The sequence below is a fragment of the Polyodon spathula genome, chromosome 3, assembly GCF_017654505.1.
Source record: "Polyodon spathula isolate WHYD16114869_AA chromosome 3, ASM1765450v1, whole genome shotgun sequence".
In the NCBI taxonomy this organism is placed as follows: Eukaryota; Metazoa; Chordata; class Actinopteri; order Acipenseriformes; family Polyodontidae; genus Polyodon; species Polyodon spathula.
In genome coordinates this window covers 1360836-1384481 of record NC_054536.1, presented here as the reverse complement: position 1 = coordinate 1384481, position 23646 = coordinate 1360836, and the positions used below count along the sequence as shown (strand labels likewise).

Here is a 23646-nt window from a genome sequence, read left to right as displayed (position 1 = left end):
TTGGTTTGTTTGTTTGTTTTTTAAACTGTATAGGACACTTTTAAATTAGCTGTCCTAATATTCAGCATTGTTCCATACTCTTCATCGCACGTCAATACATGCAAAATCAGCATGAGCTCATTACTGATTTTAACATTGAGCAAGCCTTATAATTAAAAGGTCACTCATGGAATTCATGTAACATTACATTAGTGCTCCAGTTTTTGAATAGAGCCAATATATGGGTTATACAATAAACATAACAGCTTATAACTGTTTTCTACACTGCATAGGTCACCTCTAAACTAGCTGCACTAGTATTGAGGGTTATCCCGTCCTCTTCATCAACTCGTCCTGTTTTCTAGAAAGCCGCTGTCCCAGATCTAGAGGTGCAGGTAAACAGTGGTCATGCTTTCCGCTAGGAAACATCATAAAAGTACTGAGTCTTTTTAAACCACATCAATCAAACCAAGCAGGCACGTCCCATTCCAGTTCCACACTTCATTTTATATTCACTCAGTGTTGCGCTTGTGAAATAGAACTGGAATGCAGTTCAGAACATGTAGTGTTATACAGCTCCCGAATAGCTGTGAGCTATCCATCAAGCAGGGTCTCTGCAACAGTGCCCACAGGCAGTGCCTGAGTGATTTCCCAGTGCTGTAAAACATTAGTAAACTCCAGCTGTAACGTATCCCAGCTGGCATATGTTGATCAAAATGACCCCCAAGCTAGCTTGTATCCTTTTTGAGCTGATGCCACTGTAGCTCTTAACAACTCACTACACAGTATACAGCTCTTTATATGCAATACAATAGTGTTTAACACACAACAGCATCCATACAATCGAATAAAACAGAAGACATTTCAGCAGACCAGCTGTTTGAGTCTTCAGCAGCTCCTGCCATCTCTCTCTCTCTCTCTCTCTCTCTCTCTCTCTCTCTCTCTCTCTCTCTCTCTCTCTCTCTCTCTCTCTCTCTCTCTCTCTTTCTCTCTCTCTCTCTCTCACTCAATTCTCTGGGTACCTTGAGTCCCCAGCTGACAATTGGAGATGATTGAACAGGGGCAGCTGAACTGAAGTGCTGTTGCAAAATCAATAATTTGCCAGCCGACTTCAGTGCACATACAGTAAAGAGCTAATCATACTTATGGACATGAAAATATGTCCTGTTTTCAGAGTACATTTACTGGTTCTGAAGTATTGAAAGCACATCCAATCTACTCCAGAAGACAGTGGAGGGGGTAGGACTGTTCCCAAGGCAATGGTACACAAGGTCTCTGCTGTTAATTACTGGGAAGTGCATGCCTTGCAGTAGATGATTGCTGCCTGTTCTTTTGATGAAGTGTAACAGCTAGGTATTCTGTTCAGGTTTTGAGGATATTAGCTGCAGTACAGTGTTAGCTATTCGCATGTTTGTGCTATGCCACTCAGCTGGAATGCAGATCACTGTTCTCTGCTGTTGTTTTTAATTCACGGTTAGGGCATGTTGACAAGTCCTATATTAGCCCTTTTGTTCACTTGGTTTCTAAATTCCAAGATATTTCTATGTGTAAATGAAAAAGACAAGGGAGCCCCGTGGTTGGCAGATTTGTGTTTTGTTCACCAGTTTAACATCAACATTTATGAAAATTTGCAAGCAGCAAGCAAACATGTTGAGATACTTGTGATTTAGAGTGGCAATGACTACTGAGCAGTTCTGTTTTGAAATTGTGTCCAGGTTATACCTGTACAATCTCTCCTGAAGCTCTCTCTATTAGAGCTACAGCTGCTGTTCTTGTTTGGGAATTTTAGTGCATTTACCGAGCTGTCAACATTGATAACGACTTCAACAAATCCATAGACATCTTCAGGAAAATAATGTATGGGCTGAAGAGCAACAAAATGTCAAGCACTGTAGCAAATAAGCACCGGAAATCTTAATTAACTTCGTGAAATGTTGATTGACTGCCACTGTAGCTATTTTAAAATGTACATTTACTGCATGCCCACCACACAGCATTGCCTACGTGTAATATTGACCAGAGAAAACACTTATGCACTTTACAGGGTTGCTGGCTTAATTTCCTCTGTCAATTCCCAGAGCAGGGAAGCATTACTCTTTTTACACAACACAACTTCAGCCCATCAATGCAGTGTCCCCCTTTGCTTGCTAATGTGCAGATGGCAGACTGTAACCCTTTCCACACCAAATGCCCTTCTTATGCTCGGCAAGACAGCAGATCTTACATACTGTTAGAAGGGCTGCCAGGCGGAGTCAGGTTGGCAAATGGTTCTATTCTGTTTACATTTTTTCCTGAAGTAATGACTACGGGACATCTTTTTTTTATAATTTCCACCTGTTTAGAATGGCAGATATATTAAAGCTGAGGGAACACAAAGTTCTCTTAAAAATAAATAAATAAATAAATAACATTCCTTAAAACAGTGTTTGGAGTTTTGTGACCAGGAGCTGATGCTTCAGACTGTGGCTATTCAAAACAGAAAAACTTTTCCATTAACATAAAACAGAAAGTACTGATTAGAGGAGAAACCTCAGAATGGAGTGTGGTAACCAGTGGAGTACCACAGGGATCAGTATTAGGTTCTTCCTAATCTACATTAATGATTTATATTCTGGTATAGTAAGCAAACTTGTTAAATTCGAAGACGACACAAAAATAGGAGGAGTGGCAAACACTGTTGCAGCAGCAAAGGTCATTCAAAATGATCTAGACAAGATTCAGAATTGGGCAGACACATGGCAAATGACATTTAGTAGAGAAAAGTGTAAGGTACTGCACGCAGGAAATAAAAATGTACATTATAAATATCATATGGGAGATACTGAAATTGGAGAAGGAATCTATGAAAAAGACCTAGGAGTTTTTGTTGACTCAGAAATGTCTTCATCTAGACAATGTAGAGAAGCTATAAAAAAGGCCAACAAGATGCTTGCATACATTGTGAAAAGTGTTGAATTTAAATCAAGGGAAGTAATGTTAAAACTGTACGATGCATTAGTAAGACCTCATCTTGAATATTGTGTTCAGTTCTGGTCACCTCGCTATAAAAAAGATATTGCTGCTCTAGAAAGAGTGCAAAGAAGAGTGACCAGAATTATTCTGGGTTTAAAAGGCATGTCATATGCAGACAGACTAAAAGAATTGAATCTGTTCAGTCTCGAACAAAGAAGACTACGTGGCAACCTAATTCAAGCATTCAAAATTCTAAAAGGTATTGACAGTGTCGACCCAAGGGACTTTTTCGACCTGAAAAAAGAAACAAGGACCAGGGGTCACAAATGGAAATTAGAAAAAGGGGCATTCAGAACATAAAATAAGAGGCACTTTTTTACACAGAGAATCGTGAGGGTCTGGAATCAACTCCCCAGTAATGTTGTTGAAGCTGACACCCTGGGATCCTTCAAGAAGCTGCTTGATGTGATTCTGGGATCAATAAGCTACTAACAACCAAACGAGTAAGATGGGCCGAATGGCCTCCTCTTGTTTGTAAACTTTCTTATGTTCTTATGTTCTTACTGTTTTGATCAGTAAAAAGTCCTCCGAACACAAAGCTAACAATGCTGTCTCTTCCTTGAAGGAAAACTACACACAAAAACTTTCCCAAGTTTTCCCAATGTTAAATTCCATGCTTCTATGTGTTTTATTTGCCTTGCTTAAGTGTGAAATGTAATGTGCTGGAGTCACAATGTTTTATTTTGAAATGCCTTGGCGCTATCTGTTTAATGGATTGAGGCTTCACTGAGGGAGCGTCGAGGGTTTTGTTATCATGTCAAAGTGTTCTCTGATCTCAGACTGCATTTAGTCAGCCCGTAGCGCTTGGCATTTCGCCATGGAGCTTTCTCTTCATTTATGTTGTGTTTTGAAAAGTCACAGTGCACACAGAAGTTAATGCCGACTGTCCAAGCAAGGACACAAGAAAGAAAATGCTTTCAGTTACAAGGAACAACATGCCGTCAAACTCCTTTAATACTGCTCGTGTTAATGCACCCTCCACGTCTTGTCATCACAAGGAAATGTCCTCACCAGAACAACAATAACAGATAATATATAGAACACCCTCGCTATAATGAACCCGTGGGGGTCCAAGCCTTCTATTCGTTATATCGAGGGGTTTGTTATAGCGAAAGGACAATCAAAATGAACTATAAACTGTTAATGAGGTGAGATTGTGAATACCTGTTCGTCTCATGTATGCAGTATTCTGCCTTTGCTTTATCCTATTCGTTAAAGAATTAAAACGCAGTACAAAAAGCAAAAATTGAAGCTGAAATTTAATTCATAATCAATCTGACATGAAGCGTTTCTAAATGCATGTGACAGAGAGTGAATGAATCCGAATCAACAATCTCCCTCTCGACGAGTGAGGGCACTGTACAACAGGAGCTACGGGCTTCCTACTGAATGGTTGGGCAGTTCATCCCAGGGACAGTCGGGAGCCGGCCATTCAGGAAGAGGGCGGCGTTATGGTACCTGGAGTCATCGCCCTAGTATGGTGAGCGAAGTTTCAGTCATGAATTGGAGGAGACGTGATTGAACTAGCTATCGGAGGGGCCGTGGCTTAGGGTACTTTAGGGGGACGTGACGCCGTAATCGGCTCCTTTGTTGTGGTTAATGGGAGGAGACAAGGACGGAACCTTGAATGAAGTGTGGGTTCATGTTTTCTGTGGTTATTATTTTGGGACTGCAACCCCTTTGTTTTGTAGCTGGTAATATCCATTGCTGGGTAGAACGAGCTTTATTATTTTGAGTCCAGTTTTTGCTGGCAATACCCATTGCTGGGTAGAGCCAGCTTTATTATTTGAAACCCGGTTTAAAGGGCATTAAAAGAAACCTGACCGGTAAACTTTGTGCTTGTCCTTTGTTAGAGCACCTCAAATCACCTATACACCACTACAAACCACTTTGCCACAATGCACCAAATTTTAATCCAAATGCAAGAATCCCAATCTGAGTTTTTATTCCAAATCAACCCGACATCAGAAGGTCATCAGATCTTCCAAGTTTGTGTTGTTACTGTTTTGTTTTGTTTTTTTATCAGTTTTGCATGGTTGCTAAACAAGCAAAACACCCTGTATTCCTGACAGAGATATGCCTGCGTTACCTCTTTTTTCAAATGCTGAGTATAGTTTCCAACTCTGTTGCAACATAAAATGATTTTCTTTTCGGAGGCACAGTTACAGCGCTCGCTTTAAGACTGAAGAGTTGACTTCATTGACTGCTGAGGTGGCGTCCCGTGTGTACAGACCAGGATGTTGACAGTGTGTTTTTATGTTATCTTTTTTATTTTCTTTCATTTGGGGTCCAGGCGCCAGGTTTGTTATAATGAAGGGAGTTATAGCGAAGGCGTAATATATATTTAGGGCTTCTGATTTTTGGTTTTAACTGATATAAACAACAGTAAAACACCCCAGATACAGAACAAATTAAATCAGTGTACACCAGAATAACACTTGACATGGTTATTCAATTCACCTTGACTTGACCCCTTTCCCTGTGAAAAAAATAAATAAAATACCTACAAAAAAATATATATATTTAAAAAACCATCCCAGTGCAGCTGGGCAATGTCCCCTCCTTCCAGACTTGTATCTCGCATTGATTCGTTCTGAATGCTTAGTTTAAACCCATCCCTACTATAGTGACAGCAAACTGTATGAGGATTGTAAACACATGTGAGTCTTAAAACGAGATGCTCTTGCTCACGAGATTTAAAGCTGTATTACAGTTTGATAGGGAGTATTTACACGCTCGTGGAATTTAAAACAGAATTGCAAATTGTGGTGACATGAAAAAAAAAACCCTAAATGCACAATACTCCCAGAAGAATATGCCTATGACCATAATGCTTTCGCTGTGAAAGACAGCAAAGCAAAGAAGGTACAACTGAAGTGTGCAAGTACTGTCGAGTTACTATACATATTGTGACTAGGGACCACCCACCACTAATTGGACGGGACAGTCCCTAAACGTAAAGATCAAGTCAGGGTCCCGGGCTAAATTACTTCAGGATGGAATTTGTCCCGGATTCCTAGACACAGTGCACCCTTACAGTGTATTGCCATAGTCAAACCATAACATATCAGTCTGGAGCAGTGTCTGTCTGTCGCATCGCTTTGCACAGTGCTTACAAAAGTACCACAAAGTCTTCCTGTGAGGACAACTGAGAAAGTGAGCACTTCCTTCAAAAAACCTGCTTTAAGTAATAGCAAAGCTTATTCCCTGCCAAACATGAGCCACTCTAGCTGTGTAATGGCTGCACTTAAGGGTAGGGTTTCGGTGTAGGGAGGGGATGATTCCTTGTTTTATTAACAATAAAACAATAGCCAATCAGAGTGCTCGGGTTAAATTTGTAAGGACAGCTCATTTTGCAATGCCTTACACAGCCCCAGAATGATAGCCAATCTAAGACATAAAGCTATAGAACCCCTCTATCATGTGACTTTTTATACAGCACGTGTTCCCTATGTGATCTGCTTTGGCAACAGCAAACTAAATACAATTGGTATCATATTTTTATTTCAGTGTTTTCTTTGTGCATGCGAAACGTCTGAGTGTAAAAGTTGAAGTGACACTGATAATGATAATGATACATCAGTAAAGGAAGGAGCACCCTATAAGACAGAAAGGAAGCACCCTTGCAAATCCAGAGAGGAATGGGTTATAACGTCACTCACGTGGATTAGGAAAAGTGCCAGTGATTCAACAAGAGTCTTTACACATTATGCAGAAAAGATTTTAGAACTGGACACTTATAAAAAGTGAAAGCCAAGAAAAAAAAAGATTTACATATAACTTAAAAATGGAATTAATAAAAACCAAAAATCAGAAGCCCTAGATATCTTAGATATCTTAGATATCGAGATGTCGGCTCACTGCAGTGACTTTCAAAACATGTTGTAATGTTTGTTATCATACTATTCCTATGATGTAATAATTCTCACTGAAGGTATGGGTGTGGGGTGTGGGTTTAGATTGATACATGCATGAATGTTAACCTTATATATTTGAGAATATGTTTGTATTATAAGATTGCATTTATGTTGTTTAAAAATATAATACAAATATATTTTAAAAAAAGAAGAAAATAATAGGAGTAAATGAGGATTATTACACTGGCTATTGTCACACTATTATCAGTCATATTTATCAGTCATATACAGTAAATACTTGACTTAAAATAACTATTATTATTATTATTATTATTATTATTATTATTATTATTATTATTATATTGCAATCAAGTACGAATGATAGTACGTATTTGACAAAATCGGGTGACTGGACAAGTGCTCCAGGTTATATACGGTTCGCCTTCAATGAGCTGTCAGTACCATAGCATGTTTAGTAGTATGCATGCCCAGATGATCTACAGTCTCAAGAACTTGTGCTAAGGAATGTCCACCCCTGCGATACCATTAACAAAAGAGGACATTGTTTCCGGTGTGATAACATTACACTAATCCCTCATATGACTGCTGCTGCCCTTGTGCTATCATTGCATGTTCAAACCTATAGATTTCCACTGCTGTGCCACTGCATTGCCACTGGAGATCATTGCATTGGGGGGATGAGGCCTCTCCTGTAGAAAGCAAAGAATTACAGAGTGCCAGGAGCTGCTTCATGAGCACAAAGCTAAGTCTCATGGTCCATCAGTCAACACGGCATCTCACAGACAAGACCCTGCCTGAGAAAGAGTAGACAGAGCTGAGGTGCAGGGGAGAGCCTGACACCAAACCACCTCCCGCTGTACCAGGCTTTTCAATCAGACAGGGTGATCCATCCCACTCCATCCACAGACCCTGCCTGAGAAAGAGTAGACAGAGCTGAGGTGCAGGGGAGAGCCTGACACCAGACTACCTCCCACTGTACCAGGCTTTTCAATCAGACAGGGTGATCCATCCCACTCCATCCACAGACCCTGCCTGAGAAAGAGTAGACAGAGCTGAGGTGCAGGGGAGAGCCTGACACCAGACTACCTCCCACTGTACCAGGCTTTTCAATCAGACAGGGTGATCCATCCCACTCCATCCACAGACCCTGCCTGAGAAAGAGTAGACAGAGCTGAGGTGCAGGGGAGAGCCTGACACCAGACTACCTCCCACTGTACCAGGCTTTTCAATCAGACAGGGTGATCCATCCCACTCCATCCACAGACCCTGCCTGAGAAAGAGTAGACAGAGCTGAGGTGCAGGGGAGAGCCTGACACCAGACTACCTCCCACTGTACCAGGCTTTTCAATCAGACAGGGTGATCCATCCCACTCCATCCACAGACCCTGCCTGAGAAAGAGTAGACAGAGCTGAGGTGCAGGGAAGAGCCTGACACCAGACTACCTCCCACTGTACCAGGCTTTTCAATCAGACAGGGTGATCCATCCCACTCCATCCACAGACCCTGCCTGAGAAAGAGTAGACAGAGCTGAGGTGCAGGGGAGAGCCTGACACCAGACTACCTCCCACTGTACCAGGCTTTTCAATCAGACAGGGTGATCCATCCCACTCCATCCACAGACCCTGCCTGAGAAAGAGTAGACAGAGCTGAGGTGCAGGGAAGAGCCTGACACCAGACTACCTCCCACTGTACCAGGCTTTTCAATCAGACAGGGTGATCCATCCCACTCCATCCACAGACCCTGCCTGAGAAAGAGTAGACAGAGCTGAGGTGCAGGGGGGACAGCCTGACACCAAACTACCTCCCACTGTACCAGGCTTTTCAATCAGACAGGGTGATCCATCCCACTCCATCCACAGACCCTGCCTGAGAAAGAGTAGACAGAGCTGAGGTGCAGGGAAGAGCCTGACACCAGACTACCTCCCACTGTACCAGGCTTTTCAATCAGACAGGGTGATCCATCCCACTCCATCGCAGACCCTGCCTGAGAAAGAGTAGACAGAGCTGAGGTGCAGGGAAGAGCCTGACACCAGACTACCTCCCACTGTACCAGGCTTTTCAATCAGACAGGGTGATCCATCCCACTCCATCCACAGACCCTGCCTGAGAAAGAGTAGACAGAGCTGAGGTGCAGGGAAGAGCCTGACACCAGACTACCTCCCACTGTACCAGGCTTTTCAATCAGACAGGGTGATCCATCCCACTCCATCCACAGACCCTGCCTGAGAAAGAGTAGACAGAGCTGAGGTGCAGGGGGGACAGCCTGACACCAGACTACCTCCCACTGTACCAGGCTTTTCATTCAGACAGGGTGATCCATCCCACTCCATCGCAGACCCTGCCTGAGAAAGAGTAGACAGAGCTGAGGTGCAGGGGGGACAGCCTGACACCAAACTACCTCCCGCTGTACCAGGCTTTTCAATCAGACAGGGTGATCCATCCCACTCCATCCACAGACCCTGCCTGAGAAAGAGTAGACAGAGCTGAGGTGCAGGGAAGAGCCTGACACCAGACTACCTCCCACTGTACCAGGCTTTTCAATCAGACAGGGTGATCCATCCCACTCCATCACAGACCCTGCTTGAGAAAGAGTAGACAGAGCTGAGGTGCAGGGGGGACAGCCTGACACCAAACTACCTCCCACTGTACCAGGCTTTTCAATCAGACAGGGTGATCCATCCCACTCCATCCACAGACCCTGCCTGAGAAAGAGTAGACAGAGCTGAGGTGCAGGGGAGAGCCTGACACCAGACTACCTCCCACTGTACCAGGCTTTTCAATCAGACAGGGTGATCCATCCCACTCCATCCACAGACCCTGCCTGAGAAAGAGTAGACAGAGCTGAGGTGCAGGGGAGAGCCTGACTCCAGACTACCTCCCACTGTACCAGGCTTTTCAATCAGACAGGGTGATCCATCCCAGTCCATCCACAGGCACATATTTCAAGTGCTTCATTGCCTGTGTCAGCTCTTTGTTATTCAGCTGTTGCTTTCTAAGTAGGGCAGGCATAGTTCTGTGTCAGAAGATTATCAGCTGTCAGGGAACAGTGACCCGCAAGTGTCACTGGTGTAATTTTATTTGCTCACACACAACAGACAATTAAAGGTTATAAATGAGGGATCTGGTGTCAAGCTATGAATGTCTCCAACTTTAATACTGGTTTTGGCTCCCTTCGATTGCATGTTTACAAAATCCGAAAATGCGTCTCACACTTAATTAAATGACAAAAGTTGTAATAAATATGAACTGTGTTATGCTCAGCCTACAACATTTGTCAAAAAACTGGTAGTTTTCTGTTCTTTAAAGTCACTATAAGCAGCTCCACAAAAGTGTATATGGCTCCAATTTACATTGAAGCTTCCAAGCATCCTAAAGAAATCAAACAGCTTCCTTCTCAACCTGTAAACCACCTACTTCTCATGCTGTGCATTTTAGTGATAAAGCTCTTCTTACCAGGCATGTGGCGAGCAAAGCAAGCAAGCCAATTCAATTTGCTTCACTCAACACCTTGTCCATGCGAGCTATTTCACTCAATGTTTTTCCTTCTTTATGCAAGTCAAGGTTGTTCATATACGTCAGTTCCAACAATATTTGACGTTGCGCTCGGTGCCTTAGGTGGTTAATCTATTTTTTTTGTGATCACATACCGAAAACTCATGTAACAATAAACAAATCTATCTCATTTTTTAGGTTGTTACAGCTTCCTGAATTTTCTTAGAAAACACTAGTGGAGGCTTTGAGTACATTGTTAGGGTTAGGGATAGAGTAGAAAAATGCAACATGTCTAAGACTTTTGCACAGCAGTGTATAAACACATGCCAGGTGAGGGACTGAGGGCTGCTAGTTACCTGTTCAAAGATCCTTCTTGCTAGTGGTTAAGAAGAGGGATGAGGGGAGGTTGTTAACTGTGGATTCTGTTACAATAACATTGACACGTGTAGTTGAAATAAAACAATGGGATATTCACGGGTCTACTTGTATTTCCCTTATTGCTGATGATAAGATTTCACATTGACTCTGAGGAAGACACAATGCAATACGTAGGCATATAGGTTCAAATATATGGACAAAAACATTTATTTGTCAGTCATGTTAAACTTACAAAATTGATGCAAATTTAATAAAGCCACATCATGAGACATCTTCCTGCCCTGCTCCACCATTAACCTGTTCCAATAATCACACTTCTGAGAACAGAACAAATCTTTCCATCAGACGTAATCACTCAAGTGCATCCCTGGATTTCCTCCCTCATCTGACATATGGAAGAGAAGCTTTCGCAGCCTTGTACAATGAAAAGGTCCTTGTGATGTTGACCCTGCTTCTCAATATGCAAAGCAACGCTGACCCCATGGCATGTGAAGCTTTATAACTTCCTGGTCCATGCAAGGTCAGGGTTTGTCATTTTAACATCCTCTCATCTCACCGACTGTACAGGACAGAGTCTGAACACTATCTCCCGAGAAAAGGTTTTACACACTGCTCTGATACAGTATAGGGTTTGTCATTTTAACATCCTCTCATCTCACCGACTGTACAGGACAGAGTCTGAACACTATCTCCCGAGAAAAGGTTTTACACACTGCTCTGATACAGTATAGGGTTTGTCATTTTAACATCCTCTCATCTCACCGACTGTACAGGACAGAGTCTGAACACTATCTCCCGAGAAAACGTTTTACACACTGCTCTGATACAGTATAGGGTTTGTCATTTTAACATCCTCTCATCTCACCGACTGTACAGGACAGAGTCTGAACACTATCTCCCGAGAAAACGTTTTACACACTGCTCTGATACAGTATAGGGTTTGTCATTTTAACATCCTCTCATCTCACCAACTGTACAGGACAGAGTCTGAACACTATCTCCCGAGAAAAGGTTTTACACACTGCTTTGATACAGTATAGGGTTTGTCATTTTAACATCCTCTCATCTCACCAACTGTACAGGACAGAGTCTGAACACTATCTCCCGAGAAAAGGTTTTACACACTGCTCTGATACAGTATAGGGTTTGTCATTTTAACATTCTCTCATCTCACCGACTGTACAGGACAGAGTCTGAACACTATCTCCCGAGAAAAGGTTTTACACACTGCTCTGATACAGTATAGGGTTTGTCATTTTAACATCCTCTCATCTCACCGACTGTACAGGACAGAGTCTGAACACTATCTCCCGAGAAAAGGTTTTACACACTGCTCTGATACAGTATAGGGTTTGTCATTTTCTCTCGGTAATTGGTACTTCTGATCTAAAACCCATGTAACTCCAATAACTTGATGTTGGCAGGTGATGGAGGAGCAGGGTTGAGATTAAAATAGAATTATTCAAATGAAGCAGAGTCCTTTACAGAGATTATCAACGGTTTCTATATTTAGCCGACACCTTCTAAACTCTTGATTAGCGTCCAGTTTAAGCAATGAAATGTGATTCCTGCAAACTCTAAGAGGAGGAGGGTGTGCAGCTCCTGTCTGCGCTGAAACTCTCCTCCACCAATAAAGATGCAGCCTTGCAGGGCACTGCTGCACGCCAGCTAACCTCAGAGCGATCAAATAAAACTTCTAGGGTTAAAAAATAAAACAAACAAAATGGACCGAAATCAAAACCTTGAAAGGGTTAATAAACCTGTAAGTTGAAGATTTTAAATGTGTTTAAACATCAGGCAATAATGTCACCTGATCAAGGTTCTCGTGCTTAAGCAAAGTCTGTGTCTTCAACAATTAATTGGAGAAAAGGTGGATTTATATGACATTCATGGTTTAAAGTCCCAATTCATCTAATAAAGTGACTCGCCTCATCAATAAACAGGTACATTTGGTGTCCTTAACAGGGATGAGGCTGAGGCAAGAACCGACAACCCTGCCCACCGCAATCAACAGTCATTACCACAATGCAAAAGAGCTTTAACCTCCTCCCATCTCACTGAAAGGGGACTGGACAGAGTCCATAATGGCAGTGTACGACACAACACTGCCTGCTGCATGTGCTTACACATTTTAACACAGTGTGCATAAAACGGGATGTGGTTTGATTTCTTGCAGATCTATCTTGGAATTCAGACTGAGCATTTCAAAGTTATGAATGAAAGAATGCAAAGGATATCCATTCTAATCATATAAACTGGAGTAGAGAAAACATATCAATGAATATGTCAATCATACAGAAAAAAACAACTATTACATGAATGCAATAAACAAATGTTGCTGTTTATAAATTATTTTAAATATGCAACTAGTTAAATGAAAGCTAATAATGCTTATGTGATTGTGACAGAGAGCGAATGAATCCTGGTCAACAATCTCCCTTCTGAGCTGTGAGGGCACGGTATAACCAGAGCAGAGTGCCCCAGACTGGATGGTTCAGCAGTTCATTCCAGGGTCAGTCGGAAGCCAGCCATCCAGGAAGGGGGCGGGGTCAATATACCAGAAATCATTGCCTTAATGCGGTAGGTGATGTGTCAGTCACGGATTGGCGGATACGTGATTGGCCGTGACTGAAGGTATTTAGGGGAAATGGCCCAGTGATCTGTTCCTTTGGTTGGTTACTGAAAGGACCCGTGGGAAAGCGCATGTAATTAATAATCGTGAATGTTATCGTGTTTTGTTTGTTTGTCAGGCCGACTGTTTCTGTTTGTTCTTGCTAACACAATCCGGGAGCTGTCGCTTAAGACAGCACCCAACCCGGACTTCACTAATAAATTGTATTGCACCACTCGCACTTCAGCACTCACTCAGGACTGGCGATCGTGTGTGTGTTCTGTGTGTGTTTATACAGTATTTATTATTTCGGGACTAAACCCTGTGGTTATTTCACTGAGCAATACACATTGTTGTGTATTGCCAATCCTTCTTTGTTATTGCTGTTGTCAAGGGTCATTTGTATTATAAATAAACGTCATCATTTCACCAGTGCTTTGTTGTTTGTCGTTGTATTGAGCACTGCATCACCTGCACACCTGTGCACTACTTACTACTTTGCCACAGGAAAAGCAGTATTTACTGAAGCATTCAGAGATCACTGCTTCCTTGCCTTCGAACGTCTTCAGATTGCCCTGCATGTGGGAGTAATGTAAAGGAAATGTGTGCGCCCTAGTAATGTGGGGTGGACTCTTGCATACACACACAACCTTTAATGTTTTTAAATCTAGTGCTGACTCAGATCCAGTCCATGTTTTATTAAACTCCCTCCACACACAACTACCAATTCACCTTGTGGAAAGACCGGGGTCTAAGGGACTATGTCTAAAGTTCCATTAATTAAGAAGACTTGGATCTAAGGTACTGTGTCTAAAGTTCCATTAATTAAGATGAAGAAAAGTGCCTAACACTTATTGTGAATGGAGCCAAGAACTCTGCCCCTTAGTGTACCCAGAATGGTTCCTAAACATTTTCAGAAACTTTCACCAAAAATGGAAATGCAGGTTTTCTTAAATTAGTCCCAGCTTTTTTTTTTTTTTAGTTACTTATCACTTAGTTTAGTGTGTTAAAGCATTGCATGAGCCGACCAACATGCAGTTAAGCACAGTAACGAACAGTCAATGGCATGTTAACCATGACAAAGTGCAGTAAATGCGAAGTAAACTGCACATTACCATGCAAATATGCTGCAGTAAACTTTTACTCGTGCTCTGCTAACTAAAATGACCTGTAACTAAGCCCAATGTACCACATACATACTGGCCCTTAGAAGCTGCCAAGTTGGTTCACTCTACCAATCTGTGGTCACGTTCCTTTTCTGATGCCTTTACTTCTGGCACTTAACACGAAACAACAAGATCAAATCAATGATGCCCTGATCTTTGTCATAGTTTTCTATAGGTGGCTTTCTGTTGAGCAATACTACATCAATCAACATTGCTGGCGGATCTGAAAGCCTATGTGGCATCAGGACTTTGCTCATTCCACTCTGCTGTTTCATTGCTGTAAGCTTGCTACAAACTCACAGGGAGTTTCTTTACTGCAGTGAGGAGAGCTGCTGAGTGTTTGGGGGGATCAGTTTAATGTCTTTAAATTCCCGCTGCATTGTACATGCAGATTAGCAGCCCAGGAACTGCATCTCTGTGATTTAGGATGAATGTACAGCTCAAACATTCTACTGCGTCTACATATTTCAGTTTTGATGACTGTAATAACTCAAACCAATTAAAACTTTGTCCATGACATTTAAATTAAATAGGTTCTGTATCGTGAACGCCACCCATTGACAATCTATGAATTAACTCAAGTTTGACTGATCTAGCCTGCGTTACATATGGCAATCAACTACAACTGAGGATCAACTCCTAAATTTAGATCAAATCACCAATAAATTGAAATGACTTCAAAAGAAAACAACAAAAAGAAAGCAGGTAACAAGTGTCCAGTCAATGACTCTGATTGATTGAAGCTGAATAAGCAGCCATGAACATGTATCTGTGTGCAGACTGGAGCCAAAGCCCAGTAACTCTGGTTCTGTGATCTCCCTGGAGTCCATACTAGGAGAACGTACTCTCCTCCCTGTGTTACAATCACTTACGATGTGTTCATACACAGTTCAATATATTGAGCCAGATTAGCCACACTAGATACTGTATGGGGATGTTAATGTCACAGGGGAGTGTTGTGTGATGCATTGTTGTTGGTGAGGTCAGCGCATCATTAGCACCACTGCCTCGCTATATGAGCATCAAGCCTCAATCTCAGACCCTTCGGTCATCACAGTAGAGGGACTGCAATGCGTTTAATCACAAACGAAAGGCTGTCTGAATTTTTCCTCCCATGTGCTCACACTCCAGGAAGTGGAGATACCAGGAAGGCTGTGCTGAAGTGCGTTGAAAGACGAGGTGCTAACCTGTCAGACAGGCACTTGAACCACATACAGGAGGCGTGATAAACACACAATACTTCCAAGGTCATCTCTAGTGTGTGCCAGCCAGTGATTAAAGGCAAAGAGCATACAGTTTAATTGTCTCCCAGATGTCACATCTCTAACAAGTGGTTTCCAAGATTTAGCCTTTAATATTAAGTACTTTTTAAAAAAGTAGGTCAGACCATTCAGATCATCACTGCACTAAGCAAATCGAGACTCTGCTGTAATGAAGACCTGACATAGCTTCTCTCAGCCCAATCAGTTCAGACCAGAACTCACATAAAAGTAGGAAACTGCTTTGGACATCCACAATAACCTACAGTAGTGTACAAAATGTACTAGAACACCTCAAGATTTGTCAGTTTTTGGGTCCGTAATCATTGATATAGAAACAATAGGGACTCGTGAAAATGTTAGACCACTTTGTGCTTTAATGAGGCATCTTAAACAACTTCTAAAAAGTCATGTATTTTACCATTTGTGGCTGTGTGTTCCTTTTCTCTTACTATTTGGAATTAATTGCATGTGTGGCCTATTAAAGTCATCAATTAAATTAGACAATCGCTAATTTGCCTATTTTGCCAGTTTTCCAAGATTTTCATTTTCAGTGATTTGATTTCATATGCACAACAAATCAAAACTACAGAAGCAATGAGGTGCTCTAATAACTGTGCACACGACTGAGCTACAGAAGCAATGGGGTGCTCTAATAACTGTGCACACGACTGAGCTACAGAAGCAATGAGGTGCTCTAATAACTGTGCACACGACTGAGCTACAGAAGCAATGAGGTGCTCTAATAACTGTGCACACGACTGAGCTACAGAAGCAATGAGGTGCTCTAATAACTGTGCACACGACTGAGCTACAGAAGCAATGGGGTGTTCTAATAACTGTGCACACGACTTAGCTACAGAAGCAATGAGGTGCTCTAATAACTGTGCACACGACTGAGCTACAGAAGCAATGAGGTGCTCTAATAACTGTGCACACGACTGAGCTACAGAAGCAATGAGGTGCTCTAATAACTGTGCACACGACTGAGCTACAGAAGCAATGAGGTGCTCTAATAACTGTGCACACGACTGAGCTACAGAAGCAATGAGGTGCTCTAATAACTGTGCACACACGACTGAGCTACAGAAGCAATGAGGTGCTCTAATAACTGTGCACACAACTGAGCTACAGAAGCAATGAGGTGCTCTAATAACTGTGCACACGACTGAGCTACAGAAGCAATGAGGTGCTCTAATAACTGTGCACACGACTGAGCTACAGAAGCAATGAGGTGCTCTAATAACTGTGCACACGACTGAGCTACAGAAGCAATGAGGTGCTCTAATAACTGTGCACACGACTGAGCTACAGAAGCAATGGGGTGCTCTTATAACTGTGCACACGACTGAACTACAGAAGCAATGGGGTGTTCTAATAACTGTGCACATGACTGCACAGAAGTCCATTTCATCATAATTGGATAAGCAGTGTCACACACAGATGAACAGACCAGCAGACTACGAGCCCACTCACCGTATCCCTCTCACAGGTGAAATGTACCCACCACATTGCTATGAATAAAAACAGCCAATTGAATGATCTGACACACAGAAAAGTAAATCAATTTATTCTAAAACTAATGTAAGAATAAATAAATTGTCATTGATGTTTGTAAAAGTTTATATGATAATAATGTAAGTATCAAATGTAATGTATAACTGGTGGTTTAAAAAGCTAGCTAATTAGATAGGGGTATCAATAAAATAGCGTGTTGGATAGGAAGTGTTTATCATTATCTCTATGTTAGCTACTTTGTTTTTAAACATGTTACAGGAATTGTGATTGGATGGTACCTGGTAGCATGATTATACATTTGTACAAATGCCAGTTTGATGCCAATAAGGGCGGAATAAGCAGAGGTTATGTTGCAACACACAACATTGATAATGGATACATCTCTTCAGCCAGATCGAAGCACGCTTTTGTGACTTCACAAGGTTCCATCTGACTGAATGTTACGTACCCACTGTTGGGAGAATGTTGTGACAGCAGAGATTCCTTCTGATTGAATGTTATGTGCCCACAGTTAGGAGAATGTTGTGACATCACTGGATTCCATTTGATTGAATGTTACATGTCCACAGTTGGGAGAATGTCTCTCATCTGTAGCCTCGAGTGGTGCCCCTTCCTGCTGCACTTGCCACCAGAAAACCACCATCAATGGGATTGGTGAATAGTCACATACTGTAAGCAGCGACTCAAACATAATCAACTATGGTGGAAAAGTTACATAAATGGCATTTTCCTTCAACAAATGAATTCTCCCTGGATGTTATCCATCTGTAGAGAGACTCTCCCCAGTGGAGCTAATATAAATTGTTAGCATCCAAAAGTGGGAGACGATACACAGATGGTCCCATATTTATTACAATTATTAGGAGGATTTACATAAACTGTTTATCACAATTTCCACTCTAGTGATTTTTTCAATGTTTTCAATGGCTTGTTAAAGCTGAGAGAACACGGAGCCACTTTGGGGCTTGATTTCAGAAGACTAGGTTTCAGGCCACTGCACAGCACACCAGGGGAGACTTGGGGTTTAATACAGCAGCTGCCTCAAGCTAGATCTCCCTGTCTCCTGGAACCAGGTTTCAAGCCCATGTTCCTGAAAAAGAGGCTTCCTGTATGTGTAAAAGTACATTAACTTTACAGAGTTCACACCTCCACTTGGAAATCAATTCATTCAATAAAATGACAGTTAAATTGAGAAGATAATTGTGCAGGAACAGTGATGAAACATACACTTAATTTGTTTTAATTAAAGTCGAGTAAAATAAGTGGCAAGTGCAACATAGAGATTTACTTATGCATAAGGTAATACAATAAAGATAGGTCAGACAGGAAGGCACGCAGGCAGGCAGTCACACCAATTGAAAGAATGCTAGTAATTCAAGAGACAAGGCTACAGGGATATGAAATGCTTATGTCAACAGACATTAGGCTTGGCCAGGGGATCTCCTGTTTGTCCCGCCTGGCAAACGCACTCAGATAGGTGAGACAAGACGGTAGCCACGTCTCCAAGACTTCACAATATAGTACAGGTTTTGTGAAATACCCCGCATCTCAAAGAATGCCTCCTTGCGTTCTTTCAAGTCACGCGTACGCGCAGCTACGGAAGAGTGCTAGGGCCTGACCACAGAAACGTGACTTTAAAACCCCAAAATGTTGCTATTCTGCATACGAGCTGGGTCTGTGGAAAAGACGGAACAGGCGGAGCTCAGAACACTTGTTGACAGCGCTGCTGCCTGAGCCTCAAATTCACTGCCGTCGGGTTTTAATAAAGTCTAAAAACCGGCTTTTCTAGCATGCATTCCCTTTTACACATATATTATAGACTCATATCTGCTAGAAAAACAAAGCTAAAGTTTGAAGTAGGAATGTTTTACATAATTAATAATTAATCTATGTTTCCCTTCAGGCAATATACAGCTTTTAATTAAGGCTGTTTTATCCATAAAAGCGTCTTGCCCCACCATAATGCATCATTTTTATAAAGCCTGGACAAATGTTTCTTTGACTAAATACACACAAGTTTGTAGCAATGCAAATGATTTATATATATATTAAGCACTATAATTATGTCAACAAGGGTGTCTATAGTAAGTCATTAAGGTGGTTTACTATCAATGTGCGGACAAAATTTGAGAAAATGTCCCTACAAAGATAGTAACTCCTGAAAAACGGCGTTGTGGGGGCGTCCCCACTTTGTAAAACACCTTTTTAAGAACTAAATATGCCTTTAAAAAAAAAAAAAAAAAGAGCCAAAATATTGAGTTTGTTGTCGACTTTCACCCTGTGTGCAGTTTTGTCTGACTGGAGTTAGAAAAAGTAAATATAAATAAAAAATAAAAATAATAAATAAAAATATAGTGAGAGTCAATGAGAAGTCCCCACAAGTATAGAAAAACAAACACGTGTGCGTGTGCGTGTGTCTGTGTGTGTGTGCGTGTGCGCCTAATTTTTATGAATACTATTCTGTTTTTATAACGTTGAATCCGTGCCATTATATTATTATAATAATAGTATTTATTAATAATAATAATAATAATAATATAATAATAATAATGATTCAACTACAGCAAATTACTGTACGCCAAGATAACGTACTAAGCTATTTTGGTTTAAACTCCTGCGCTTTGAAAGGTTAATAAAGCGCTGTATTTAGGTGAGATAAATAAAGGAGACTGTTGTGTAATAAGCAGGCCTACTTTTCATACTTCAGCCTACTGGTAAAAAACAAAACAAAACAAAACAAAACAAAACAAAACAAAACAAAAAAACAGCACTCGTTTGAAACGTTAATTATTGTTTTTGTATATATGTTACGGCAGAATAAAACGAGCAATCGAAGAGACCCGAAGTGCATTGCATGCAGAAATTCAAGTATACCAAATCCCCTATACCAGATCGGTGTTATCCCTGTGACAGAAGCACACATGTTCTGTGCAGTGTTTCCAATGTAATAGAGGCTCAAGACCTCCCAAGCTGGTCCCCTACCACTCCAGCAACGCTGTTAGACACCCTTCCAATAAACAATTTACATTGAAGGAATATTTCTAAAAAAAACATTTACACAGTAAACGTGTCTGCCCCTTTTAAGCACTTGGATTCGAGCAGCTTTAAAAACGAACATCTTTCTTTCAGCGTTCCTGAGAGCTTAGCTGTGTTTTGGGCAGACATGTCACCGCACCTGAGCTCGTCAAAATAGCGGAATATCAACGAGACCATTCAAAACACATACGTTTAAAGATATGAAGCCCATTAAATTATAAAGTAGACTCGCTTTCATTTGCTTAACTGTCATTGCGGAAAACTAACGTGCTGACATGTTAAATTGAATAAATTAACTCAGTGTTATCGCTTCATTTATAAGGTACTCATATCCGGGAAATAGTTATAAAAAACATTTTTAACGGTGCTATCCAGGATTGTCATTAAGGTCCTTCTTATCGCCTATAAAGCCCCGTATTAGTCCCGTATGCCCTGGCCGGCCACTCCGATCCCAAGATGCAGGGCTGCTATCTGTCTCAATGGTAGAGCATTCAGTCACAGGGCACCTGAACTCTGGGATGGTCTACTACGCACAGGGAGAGACGCACCTACATTGCCAATTTTTAAAAATAAATTAAAAACATACCTTTATAATCTTTATAATATGTCTTTCTTTATATCGTTTTATTCCTATTTATTCTTTAATTTTTAATATAACCAGTTCTAATATATTTGGTTTTTAAAAATTATTGTTGCTAGATATACTATATATATTAAAATTTATATATATATATATATCATATATATATATATATATATATATATATATATATATATATATATATATATATATATGTTATTAGAATTATGGAGGAATAATATTTTCTCAGTTACCCGCAGATTAAAAAGAGAAGAGCATAAACAAAAAAAGAAAGAAAGAAAGAGAGAAAGAAAGAAAGAAAGAGAGGCAAACTCGCCAGTTCGCTGTTCCTGTGTTTTGACGGTTAGTCTCAGCTGTTGTCGTTCATCTTTCAGCGCAGCGCTACTGTTTAAATCAAACGTGTTAAATCCACAAAGCGAAAGATGAAAGATTTAAGAAAGATGAAAGTTGTAAGAAAGAAAAATAAAAAAGAAAGATGAAAGATTGAAGAAAGAAAGAAAGAAAGAAAGAAAGAAAGAAAGAAAGAAAGAAAGAAAGAAAGAAAGAAAGAAAGAAAGATGTAAGAAGTCTAAACATGCACACGCTCGCAGGAGTTTCAGCACCTTGGACAACAGACCAGCGGTGCCGCTTCCTTTCAAGGTAAAAAGATTAAAAGCTCTTTGCTGTGTAAAATATCCCGAGTTCTTTCAGGCTTGCGTTTGGTTTTACACTCGAGAGTTTAACTGCCAGTTTCTCTGGAGCCGAGAGCAGCAAGCAGCAGGGCGCGCCACGAGTTCGGCTCGCTATATGACAGTCGGATGCACCTGTTGTTGGGTTCTCCTGTAAGTATTGCAGGTACAGGACCGGCACTCCCCATAACCTGTATAACACGAGATACTTCACTTTTACACATGCATTCGCATCACACATCCACACATACACACAATGCTAACTGATGATGCTGAACTAGACTTGCGTTTAATTTGCAAGAAGAAAAAATACAAGAATATACAGTAATATATTGTTTTAATCCAGACAGAACTGTATTAGATTAAGAAGAACCCCGTAGCACCGAGAACTGATTCGAGCCGTTTCGCAGTGGTAGTAATACAAGTCGACTCGTCTCTCTCTATCACCACGCTTCCACTACACTCGTAATAAGAAGCTAAAGGGACAGTACTAAACATGCGTACTCAAATAATTCAATCCCTGAAATTCGTGCACAGACGTGTGTTCCCATAACTACAACATGCGACACAGCAAGGCTTGCACTGGCCCCGATCTGTAAAACGCATGAGATCTTTAACCTGGTTTTCAGATGTATTTCAACACAATGCAGTGCCAGACTGACTAGAACGCATTTTACATTTAGTAAAGTTTACACCCTCAACAAAATATGAGTCGAAAACTAAACAATCTGTTCAATGGAAATAATGCAAATGTGCATAAAAAATACTGATTCAATTGCATATAGAGACAACTCCCCAATATTTTAAAATCCCAGCATTGCTAAATTATTAGTAGCAGTAGCATACCATTAAATGCGTATTGTTCTAATATAGGCCTAGATCAGTCATCTGGAGCATTTCCATTAGGTAAACATTGAATCAATCCGTAGTTATTTCTTTTCCATTTCCCAAATAAAAGTTTGATCAAAGCTCTTCTCAGTTTGGAACCCGCTCTTCAGTGAAGTGGTAAGGTAATAAAAACAACAGCGGTACTCACATATGAAACTCCTTGGTGTACAGCATTGCATCCAGAACTTGTTGTGTGTGTGTGTGTGTGTGTGTGTGTGTGTGTGTGTGTGTGTGTGTGTGTGTGTGTGTGTGTTCTTTTTATTTACAATGTCCACAAAGTCATAGAAGCCCCCCACTTGTCGCCATGTTTATTCTCTCCTTGTAAATTTCCCCTTAATCCTTGATGTACTTGTCTGCCAAGTATTAGACTATAGTATTATTACTATTAATATTGCCTCTCCCCGGCAGTCAGGAACACGGAGGTCAATTGTCAACCCTTCTGGTACATCGCTAGCTTCCGTGCAGATTACTGGTAGTTTGTAGCCAGCACCGATCTCCGCTAGCTCGCCTCTCCAGTCCGATAGACTCTGACACATGCACTTAAAGTAGGTTATTGTTTTTTTTTTTTTCTCGCAGGCGTCTCTTTCAAACACCTCCCAGTTTTCTTACAGCTGTTAATGGAGCCCAAGGGAAACAAAAGCATAACCATGAAGTACAGAGCCCATCCTCCAACTGCCCCTGGCTGGAATGAACAAAGCATCCAAGCCTCTCTGCGAGTCAGATGTTCCGAGGTAACGCCTACTCCACCAGCAACTGGGGGGCTGTTCATGAAACCACTGTGTGACACAGCATTTCAAAAAAGAAAAAGTTATTCTGAAACGAGTTTAAATCCCCTTCAAGTCGGTTCACACGAGTGGATCCAGTGGACACGTGACTGGCATGAAAACTCGTGCTCGTGGAAGCCTCCGAATTCATATAGCCCTCCAAAATCTCTGTCACGCGGACAGCTGTTTTTCTGCCGCTGCTCGCGCTTCGTTATAGAGAGATGATTGGTTTGGAAGTTTGCTTTGACATCCGGGGTATTCTCCAGCACCCCGAATTAAATGAGACACGCACCTGTTAATTGCACGAGCACGGGGGGCAGAGCAGCGTAACACTGCGCCCGAATATTCTGACAGGTAACCAGCAGACTACCTGTACAACAAGCAGCCCCACTGAT

General features: G+C 41.3%; 1 protein-coding gene across 2 annotated transcripts in view; it reads right to left on the bottom strand.

The window, feature by feature from the left end:
• Positions 1–23374, bottom strand: part of LOC121309989 (sodium channel protein type 4 subunit alpha-like) — a 162751-nt gene extending 139377 nt beyond the window's left edge. For both annotated transcript variants that reach the window (XM_041243181.1, XM_041243187.1), the window contains exon 1: positions 22636–23374. The gene's annotated coding sequence lies outside the window, so the exon portion shown is untranslated. The remainder of the gene's footprint in view (positions 1–22635) is intronic.
• Between the last annotated feature and the right edge of the window lie 272 nt (positions 23375–23646).